The 10,363-nt window shown below is 33.5% G+C and overlaps 1 long non-coding RNA gene across 1 annotated transcript; it reads right to left on the bottom strand.

The window, feature by feature from the left end:
• Positions 1–3,303: 3,303 nt before the first annotated feature.
• Positions 3,304–10,030, bottom strand: LOC144288327 (uncharacterized). Its single transcript, XR_013356283.1, has 2 exons — positions 9,418–10,030; positions 3,304–6,089 (listed from the first exon to the last, which is right to left on the bottom strand). It is a non-coding gene; the product is annotated as an uncharacterized LOC144288327 (long non-coding RNA).
• Between the last annotated feature and the right edge of the window lie 333 nt (positions 10,031–10,363).

The following is a 10,363-nucleotide window of genomic DNA, read 5'->3' as shown; positions in this document are numbered from 1 at the left end:
CAAATAGGTACACATATTTTACATTAATAAAGACGTACCATGAACAATATTTTAATTTTATTTTTTTAAGATTTTATTTATTTCTTCATGGGAGAGAGAGAGAGAGAGAGAGGCAGAGACATAGGCAGAGAGAAAAGCAGGCTCCATGCAGGGAGCCTGATGCGGGACTTGATCCCAGGACTCCAGGATCACGCCCTGGGCTGAAGACAGGCGCTCACCGCTGAGCCACCCAGGCGTCCCTATTTTAATTATTTTTTAACATTCAAAATATTTAAAATAGCTTTATATTGTACATAAAAGTATACAGTCTTTCTATATACCCTGTATCCAGTTTGGTTACATTAGTATGGTATATTTATCACAGTTAAGAAACCAAGATTATATGTAGATCAATGGAACAGGAATAGAAAGCCCAGAATTAATCCTCAACATAGAGGTCAATTAATTTATGACAAAGTAGCCAAGAATATACAATGGGGAATGGAGAACAGCATTATATAAACAGTGTTAAGTAAACTGGACAGCCATTCAAAAGACGTGGACCACAATCTTATATCACACACAAAAATTAACTCAATTTGAATAAAAGACTTGATACATCATTATTAACTAAAGTCCATATTGCATGCTATTTTTTAAAGTTTTTATCTAATGTCCTTTTTCTGCTTCAGGACCCCATCCAGGATATCACATTTTTGTGCAGCTGCTATGGCTTTTTGGTTATTATAATTTCTGAGATTTTCCTTGTTTTTGAAAATCTTGATGGTCTTGAGTACTGGTCAGATATTTTGTAGAATGTCACTGTATTTGTTTTAATTTTATTTTCTCAAGGTGAGACAGGGATTTTGGAAGGAAGATCATATAGGCATAGTGACATCACCACATCATATCAAGGGTATATACTATCAAAGTGACTTATCATTATTGTTATTGACCTTGTTTACCTGGTTAAGTAGTGTTTGCCAATGTGAAGTATGTACTTTTTTCCCCTTCCCATGTTGTACTCTTTGGAAGGAAGTCATTATGCATAGCCTACACTTATGTTCTGGGGAGTTAAGTTCCCTCCTTGAGGGTAGAGTATGTATATAAATTATTGTAGTTATTCTGCATGGAGGATTTGTCTATTTCAATGTATTTAACAACCACTTTCTTCCACTAAGCAACTTACTATGTCTTTCCATGTTAATAATAAAAAGATTTGCATGATTATTTAATTAGCCATCTAGTATTCCACTACATGTGTGTATCATAAATTATTTTTTAATAAATTTCTTATTAACATTTAAATTTTCTTTTAACTATTATAAACCCTGCCATAATTATTAAGAAACTTGAGAATTTTATGGACAGTGTCATGTCACAGTTATGAGTTGAGTTTAAGGAATGTCAGAAATAGTGAAGAGATGCACCATCTCAGAGATGGAGGTACCCTAGTTATCTAAGTAACCATCTCTATGTCTAAGCACTAGAGGCCACATATGGAACAAGTATTGAAGGCCTGGTATAATCTAAAATGTATAACCACATCTCACAAGGCAGTGAGGAATGTTTTTCTTTTGGGTTGCAACACAAAGACATACCAGAGAGTTCTATTCACCACAGCCAGGCTTTCAGGCACAGATGTTGCAGATTAAATTTGTTAGTTAATTGTTTGTAACCAAGATATCCTAAATTAAGCTATAGTCTTCATTGTAACCCTGAGGATATCTCAGGAATGAGGAGGTAGGAAGTGTTTATGGCTACCTTTTGAGCACAGGGTTGCTAAAATCTGACAGAGGTAGGGAGTTGTCCATAGTGGATACATGCCAGACATCAAGTATGTCTCAGTGAGTATCAGTGGGTAAAAATGTGTTGGTTAAACAATTCCAATTCAAGTTTCTTTCAAAGTATTTCAGGCCAGGTTGAAGACAAGACATAGTTACTTCTAGTCCCATAGAAAGTGCCAGGAGTGAGACTGCAATAGGCATTTTTATGCCTCGGAAAAAATGAGGTAGATACATTGATTGTGCTTTGACTAAAACATCAAGACCTAAAGAAAACCATACATTTGACTTAGTTGGAGTGAAGAGCAGGACTTCTAATGGTGGCTGGACACATTCTCCTTTTTTTTTTTTTTTTTTTTTTAAAAGATTTTATTTATGAGAGAGAGAGAGAGAGAGAGGCAGAGACACAGGCAGAGGGAGAAGCAGGCTCCATGCAGGGAGCCCGACATGGGACTCGATCCGGGACTCCAGGATCACACCCTGGGTTGAAGGCGGCGCTAAACCGCTGAGCCGCCTGGGCTGCCCTCCTTTTTTTTTTTTTTTTTTTTTTTTTTTTTTTTTTTTTTTTTCAGTTAGTTATTTGAGAGAGAGAGAGAGAGAGAGCAGGAGCAGGGTGATGGGTAGAAGGAGAAGCAGGCTCCCTGCTCAGCATGCAGGGATTCCAGGATCACGACCCAAGCCTATGGCAGATGTTTAACTGACTGAGCCACACACTCTTTTTTTGAACGTTAAGTGTGAGAGATCCAGGAGCATTCCACAATCCCCAGTCCCAGTAGAAATGGACTTTGAGGACTCAGCCAGTTGATCATCTCACTGCCTCCATATAGGCTGGAGAGAAGAATGATGCTTATCCAGAATCCAGAATGGGTGGAGAGGAACAGATAGATGACATACTGGGGAAGAGGGTGGTTTTCTGTTGTCTTCCTTTCCTTTGGATTCAGATATAAACACTATCTGGTAAAGATGTAAGATCTGAAACATATTACCATCCTAACTGATAGACATAAATAACTTAGATGAGAGGTAAGTCTCAAAGAGAAGGGATTCTGAAATAATTATGTATCACTGCATCTGCTGAAGAGGTAAATATGTATTTATAGCTTCTCTTTGGCTATCTTCTTTCTTTCCTTCCTTCCTTCCTTCCTTCCTTCCTTCCTTCCTTCCTTCCTTCCTTCCTTCCTTCCTCTCTTCCTTCCTCCCGTCCCTCTCTCTCTTTCTTTCTTCTCTCATCTATGTATCTATAATTTTTTTACTGAATTTTGTTTTTTTTCACTTTCATTCTATTGAATAAAGTTCTTTATATCACTCTGGAGAGGGCAAGAATATGTAAAGGAGCCTGTTGAAAAGATACCCCTGTATAGATTTTTATAAAAATAAACAACAACAACAAAAAAAAAAAAAACAAATAAAACCAAAGAAAAAGCATGGCATATGCCATTTTATAGGAAGACCATAATGTCATCTATTTTTACGGAATAAATGTTCCATTTCTTGATCTTTCATATAGAATTGGTTCTAAAAAAATTTAAAGTCACATTGATTTCTTATATCAATATGAGTAAGATTTATTCCCTGTAACACAAATTGAAATTAAGCTATATGTCTGGCCCATAAATCATCACCCATAGATTCAGAAGCAAACTATGAACACAGTGGGCAAAGAAATGTGAATATAACATAATAAAAATATATAGATGAAATAAAAATAGATAAGAGTAAAACTTCTAAATTGTAGTGCTTACAATTATAGAAACATAACTATGTACAACTAATTAATAAGGCTAAAAAATGGAATAAAGATTGAAAAGGGAGTTGGGAGTTAAGTTACAGAACCCTTTATTTTGCACAGCAAAGAGCCAATAGGCACTATAAATTTGAAAATGTAATATAAGGAAATTATGTTTTTATTTATATTTCTTTTATATTATCTCCATATATTTCCTGTCATGTTTAGTGGGATCTACCTTTAGGAATTAATATTTTTAATGTAAAGAAACATTTATCTAAAGTTCAATGACTCCTTTGGCTTTATTTCAATTTATTTTAATTCTGTGAATTTCATGTTAACTTTAATACATTTCCAATGTAAAATAATGTGAAGAGTATGGTCACATTTTATCTTTCTTATTCATATCTTACTTTATAAATGTGAGAAGTCTGAAATGATGTTCATAAAATATTGAGGTTAAGTGTTCCTCAGTAGTAGCAGTTAGGGGATTCTTACTTCCTTTTCAAAATTTTAAAATTTATTAAGGTTAACATTTTTTACCTGAGAGGAGGTGGAGAGTAATAATAGTAAGTGAGGGCAAGGGGGGAATTATCACTTCTTATTCTACATATTACTTGCATTTGTATCACAATTATGTATTTTATAATTTTTGTAAAAAAAACAAGCACTGACATTTTAGAAGTTAAATTTTAGGAAAAATACTTTTCTCCATCATATTCTTGCTTTTCTTATATTGGTAAAAGCTCAAAGAAAAATAGTGAGATATTTGGTAAAGTCTGTAACCAAGCTCAATGTACACTTCACAGGCTGTTTTATCAAACAGGTTGTGTGTTCTGTATCTCCATGAAAGTCTGAGAGTTTCTTTGGACATGAAATACTCCATGTAGGTTTAGTAAGTAGATCTACTTAATTTGAAGAGAGATTTAGGTACTAGTTACACAATTAGCATACATGCTTTATTGTCATATATATTTTTGCCTAAGTGCCAAACAGATTTGGAAAACCTTAGTTAAATTATTCCCCAAATATTTTTTAAAAGGATAGAATTGAATCAAAGTATTTCAAATAACTGTCTTTTCTTTACGTTATCAATTCATAATGGTAGAAAGAAAAATCTTCAGAGAATTGAGGAGAACACTTGAGCTTAAATCAAACTTGACTCTTTTTCTTTCACTAGCTAATGTTCAATTGTTATTTTGAATCATGAGCACATTACCTAGAGTGCATGAGTTTTAAAGGATATATAATTATATTTGCAATAACAGCTACTGGCTTTAAAAGAGGTCTATGTGATCGAAAACTCATATAATTGTGTTTTAGGACAGTTAGAGAATGGTATAATTAAAATGTCAATCTATTATACATTCTTAATTTTTAATTTAAATGGAGATCTTAAATTTAATTGGTTTTTATTTGATTTCAAAAAACAACATACACATATTCTCCTGTTTTCCAATAGATGTCAGTATCAAAAAAGAAAAGAGATAGTTGTTTAATATGACTGTCTTGCAGCACAAAGGAGAATTTTCCCCCCTTCTTTCCAGCTTCATGTAATTAGAATTGCTATAGCTGGTCTAAGCAGTCCAACAAGGGACAGTAGTTTTTAAACACGGAATGATTATTATTTTTTGGGTGGGAGGAGTTCATGTGATTAGTATTTTGGGGATTATGGTGCTTGAAAAGGAATGAAACAATAAGGAAACATCTGACTGTTTTCAAAATAGTCCCTAGTGCCTTTATTTCTTTGTGGTTCTGTTACTCTGCCTCTTCTCTGTATAAGACCTAACCTCCATCTTGAGTTTCCATTTCCTACTGTTAATTTGAAAATGATTTTATGTTCAAAAACGTTTACCTTTGTTCATGTGGCATTTTGATTTTTGAAATCTATAATATATTTTTTAAAAATAATAATGAGTAGTCCTTTTTATCCACTCCATTTTCATTATTGTAGAACTTTAAATAAAGCATCATGTGTAGAAGAAATATTAGTTAACAGAGCTTGCAAATTAATCCACCAATAACATATAGGATTTGGGTTTGGAGAGAATTGGGAATTGGGAATTATGTTAAAAATAGGAAAGATTCATTCTGAAATTTGTATTTAATCCTATATTGTCAGTATGCATGGAGTCCTAACATGTAATGGTGTTGGGAGAAATGGTTAACACAATTCATGACATGCCTGGCATTTCCATTTATTACATTATAGCAATCTAAATTTACCTTTATCTCATTGCCTACTTTAGTACTTACAGCTACTTATGTGATCAAGAGAGAAATGAAAAAAAAAATCTCATACATTCTATTGTTTACATGTCCTTTTGCTGTGGTTGAGCCATCAAAAAGAAGTCCATCATCTTGTTCCTTCAGGCTTTGCTCTTTTGCATGAGGATGAGGACTGAAACCCAGATGGACTACGAGACAAACCATATGCAAGTTTCTGATCTGTACCAGATTCAGTTTTGCCCATAAGTATGTAAATGTGCAAATTTTTCAGGTTGAGAACCGAACATATGAAAGAATGTTTCCTTCTTATGATCAGAAAGGACCCTTTGCACAATGTAGGAACGTAGAGAGCACATGTTGCTATTCCTGTTCTATAAAAAGAGAAAGCACAGTAGGAAAGCAGTTTTAGTGATACTGAAATGACAGTTTTCTGATAGGATTTTCAGGATACACATTCATACACACAGGTTTGAGCACTTTTGCTTGACTTTTTTGCCTCAGTCAGAAAGATGTGGGCTCTTATTACTTGTCACTCATCAACGATATGACCTAGACATGTCTTTTAATATCTCGAAACTGGATGTCACATACTTGCCTCATCAATTAGATTTATTGTGAAGGTATTGATAAAGCGCTTCATAAACACTAAAAAATGATGCAGATCGAATGTTCCCAAAGGGAAAAAACCAATGATTTACAACCATTTTTTTTGTTGGATCTAGAGTATTTTTGCCAATTAGGAAATCCATCAGCTCTCTCCAAAATTTTAGAGATTAATGGGCATAAGGGCATTGCTTTTAATGAGATGAGGTTTGTGTACGTGAAACATGACCAAAAAAGATCAAACATAAAAAAGGTAATATCTGAGTTAATAAAAAGTGAAGAAAAAGTGTTGTTTGTAGTTTTTTTTTGCACAAATCCCTTCACCCTAGTATTTACTTTCTTTTAAATTAAGTACTTACATAAAATTAAAAATATATATTCACATTTTTTTAAACAAAGTCAAAAACTGTAAGAAGGATTATATAATAATAAAAATAATAAAAAATAATGAAAATAAACAGTGCTCTCCCAGCCTACCAACAGTTCTATTCATTCCAAAGTAAATCTTTGTTTTCTGGTTTGGGTTCAACTGATGCTTACCTGGTCTTTAAATCCTCTTTTACAACATTTTTTTTTTATTTATTCCCAAAATGTAAACATTGTCTACTTATTTCTTATGATAAGAAAGTAATTGGCTCACATCTATTCCCTGCTACATCTCTCTACTCCTATGTTTCAGAAGACTTTCTTAAAAATCTATTTTTTATCCATAAATAGCATCTCTTGACCCCTCTCTGTAAAACAGAAGATATTAGAGTTTCCACCAATCTTTCCACTTTTCTCTATCCCAATCCACCTTCCTACTTGTCTTCTGAACCTTCAGTTTTATAATTTTAAGGTTAATGATATGCACATTCAACAGCTATCATCCGCCATTTTTAAGAACCATTCTAAGAAGTAAAACCCTAAACAGACTTTTTAACTATATTATGATACTTCCTTTTATGGGTCCAGTATTGATGCCTCTCCAAATAAACATTTGGGACACAAATTAAAGTTAATTTTCATCTCTATACCCTCAATCCTCAATTATTCCCAAGTTCTTAATCATAGTATCAGTTTTATTCCACTCCCCTCATCCCTCCTTACTCACCCAACGTCTTTCCTGTACCATTCTCTTCGTGGTTGCTAGCTTTATCCTGGGAAATCCTCTCATTATTTTCTTGGAGGAGCTGAAACTGTTTCCTGGACCACCATTTTCTTTCTCTGTTTATCTCTTGTTTTGTCAGAACGCTTCATCAAATAATTCTCTGAGAGAAATTTTCCTATGAAAGCTTTTCTGAGGCATGGTATGCCGCCAGTGCCTTTATTCTGTGTATCCACTTCATTGATACATTGGCTGATTTAGGATTCTAGGTTAAACTTTCTTTTCCCTCAGACATTGAAGGTATATAGAGAGAGGCCTCTCTTCCACCAGAATACTGCTACATGTGCATGTGAACTTCATGGTGATATATCTGATTACAGATCTTTGTTATTGCTTTTTTTCTGTTTCTGTTTTTATGTTATTGTTTCCTTTTTGTTTTGCTGACTTTCCCCGTATATCTGGTGTTTCTTGGTGCCTCTTCTCATCTGAGAAAGAGACTGTAGTAACAATGACTGTATGTACCTTGTATATAAGTAGAGATTCTTGACTCTCTTAGCTTTTAGGCAACCAAGGAGCATTGTATTATATTTTGGAGCCGTTAAATGCTAAAAAGAAAGAGGCTTTGTTCTAGGTACTAACTCCTAAATTGTTCAGAGTATATTAGAGAAAAATTCTCCTTTTTCTTCTCTGGGATGGTATCACCTCACTCTTGGCATTTCATGCTAAATGCAGAGAAGTCTTCAACATAAAATTTCAATTAATTATTATTTCAATATTGATATTTCATTCCTACTTTCCACTTCTATTTGTAGAGATTCTTTAGAGACAAACCTATCTCCCCCTTAGCTAGAGCCCCTCACTATCTATAGTCTTCACTGGGCCCAATGTTGTATTATTTTATCAGTCATTCATCCATGAATTGACTTTCTGGCTTTCTAATCCCTCCATTCCTATTCCCTTCTTTGTTTGTAGATACATACTTTATTCCATTACTCCTGATGTAATAGATAAAAATCTATTTTTAGATTCTTAGATTTTAGGAGGGAGGGAGATAGACTTACAGTTTCACTATATAATTTTAAATTGGAATTCTCCTTTAATTTTTCTATAGTTTTAATATTCACTCTAAAATGAAATTACAGGCATTTGGATATCTATTTTTTTTCATGTAAATAGTTCTGTTTGATTTGCTTTATTTAGTTTAGTAGATGCGGCTCCTAAGAAAATAAACTGGAAAGTTTGTCAAAGTGAATACTGTAGGATCCAGGGATGTCCGAAACTTCTGAGGGTGTTTAGTTAAAACTTATAGATAAAGATATACATTGTTTTTATCTTCATAGTAGCATTTTCATAATGGCCAAAAGGTGGAAGCAAACCAAATGGATGAAAGGATAAAAAAATATATATATATATTATAATTATTATATATACATAACTATATATATATGTATAGTGGAATATCCAGCTTTAAAAGAGTAGGAGATTCTAACAAATACTGTAGCTTGGATGGATTTTGAAAACATAATGCTAAATGAAATAAGCTCATCAAAATGGTGATACAGTATGATTCCACTTCTATGAGATATCTGGAGTACTCAAAATCATAGAAACAGAAAGTAGAATGGTAATTCCCAAGAAATGGAGGGAGAGGAGGAGTGGAAAGTCAGTGTTTAATGAGTACATAGTTTCACTTTTGGAAGGTGAAAAGTTCTGGAGATGGGTGGTGGTGATAGTTACACAACAATGTGAACATATATAATGCTATTGAACTACACACTAAAAAAGCATAAAATGGGCAATTTATATCATACATATTTTACCACAATAAAAATACATATTGGAGAATATATTTCTTTAGTTTAAATATGTTAACATTTTTTTATCATGAAGACATATATTAGCAATTGAGGCAGGTTCTGCCTTTAGATGTGTATTCTATCCTCTTTATATATTTCCTGTGTTTCTTCCTGACTTCAGAGAAAATAGATTATTTCATATCCAAAACTCACCCAGTTGGAAGTAGATCCAAGTAAATGGGTCTCATAGTGTCCATCCATTCTGCAGGGTGAATGAGAACAGCAGACCAGGTGTTTGAAGTTGGCAAGTGTTCATTTTCTTTATTAGCTGTCATGATATTCTGATGATTCAATTTCCAATATTGTAAAATGCTTATTTCATGCTTTAGATGAGCCACTTTTCTTGAAAAAGCTGATTACTTTATCAATACCATCTTCACTTAGATACCTTCATTTGTCTAGATTTTGTTCCTGGCTTTTAGTTCAGTGAAAGAAGAGGCAATATACCAAATTTTAGATTAGAACACTCTTAGGTATCAGATTCTGCTGTTTAACCACTTTTAGCAAGTTGCTTACTGTCTCGAAGGCTCACTTTCCTCAGAAAATGAAGATACTACTACTCAGTAGGGACAATCTGAAGATTCAGTGAGTTAATACACCAGCCGAGAAATCGATAACATGTCGCCTCTACGTTTGGGAGCCAAATTGCAGTCACGTTAGAATGAATTAGGCCATTTAGCCTCGGGTAGTGGTATTCAAAGAAAAACTCTATGAAACCAATTCTCTCTAATGCCCTGAGGGGCTCAACAAAGACAACATTGAGACATTAATAATTTCAGTGTATTAAACTCATAAAATTAGATAATTGCCCCCCTTTGCAAGTACAGTTTTCTATAATGTGATTGTTAAGCACATTTTAATTAGGCAGAAAACAGCATGTTTTAATAAATTTTTAAAAATGTTAAATATAATATCTCCTGGGGAAACAGTCTTTAATTTTATCTCATAACCACCAATCTGAATATTTTGACAATTATTTATACTTAATCTGTATTTCTGATACCTGGATGCTCATTTATTTTTTTTAAGAATTTTTATTTATTTATTCATGAGAGACACACACACACACAGAGAGAGAGAGAGAGAGAGAGAGAGGCAG

Source organism: Canis aureus, chromosome 18 (genome assembly GCF_053574225.1).
Source record: "Canis aureus isolate CA01 chromosome 18, VMU_Caureus_v.1.0, whole genome shotgun sequence".
NCBI lineage: Eukaryota > Metazoa > Chordata > Mammalia > Carnivora > Canidae > Canis > Canis aureus.
This window is presented reverse-complemented; position numbering and strand designations above follow the sequence as displayed.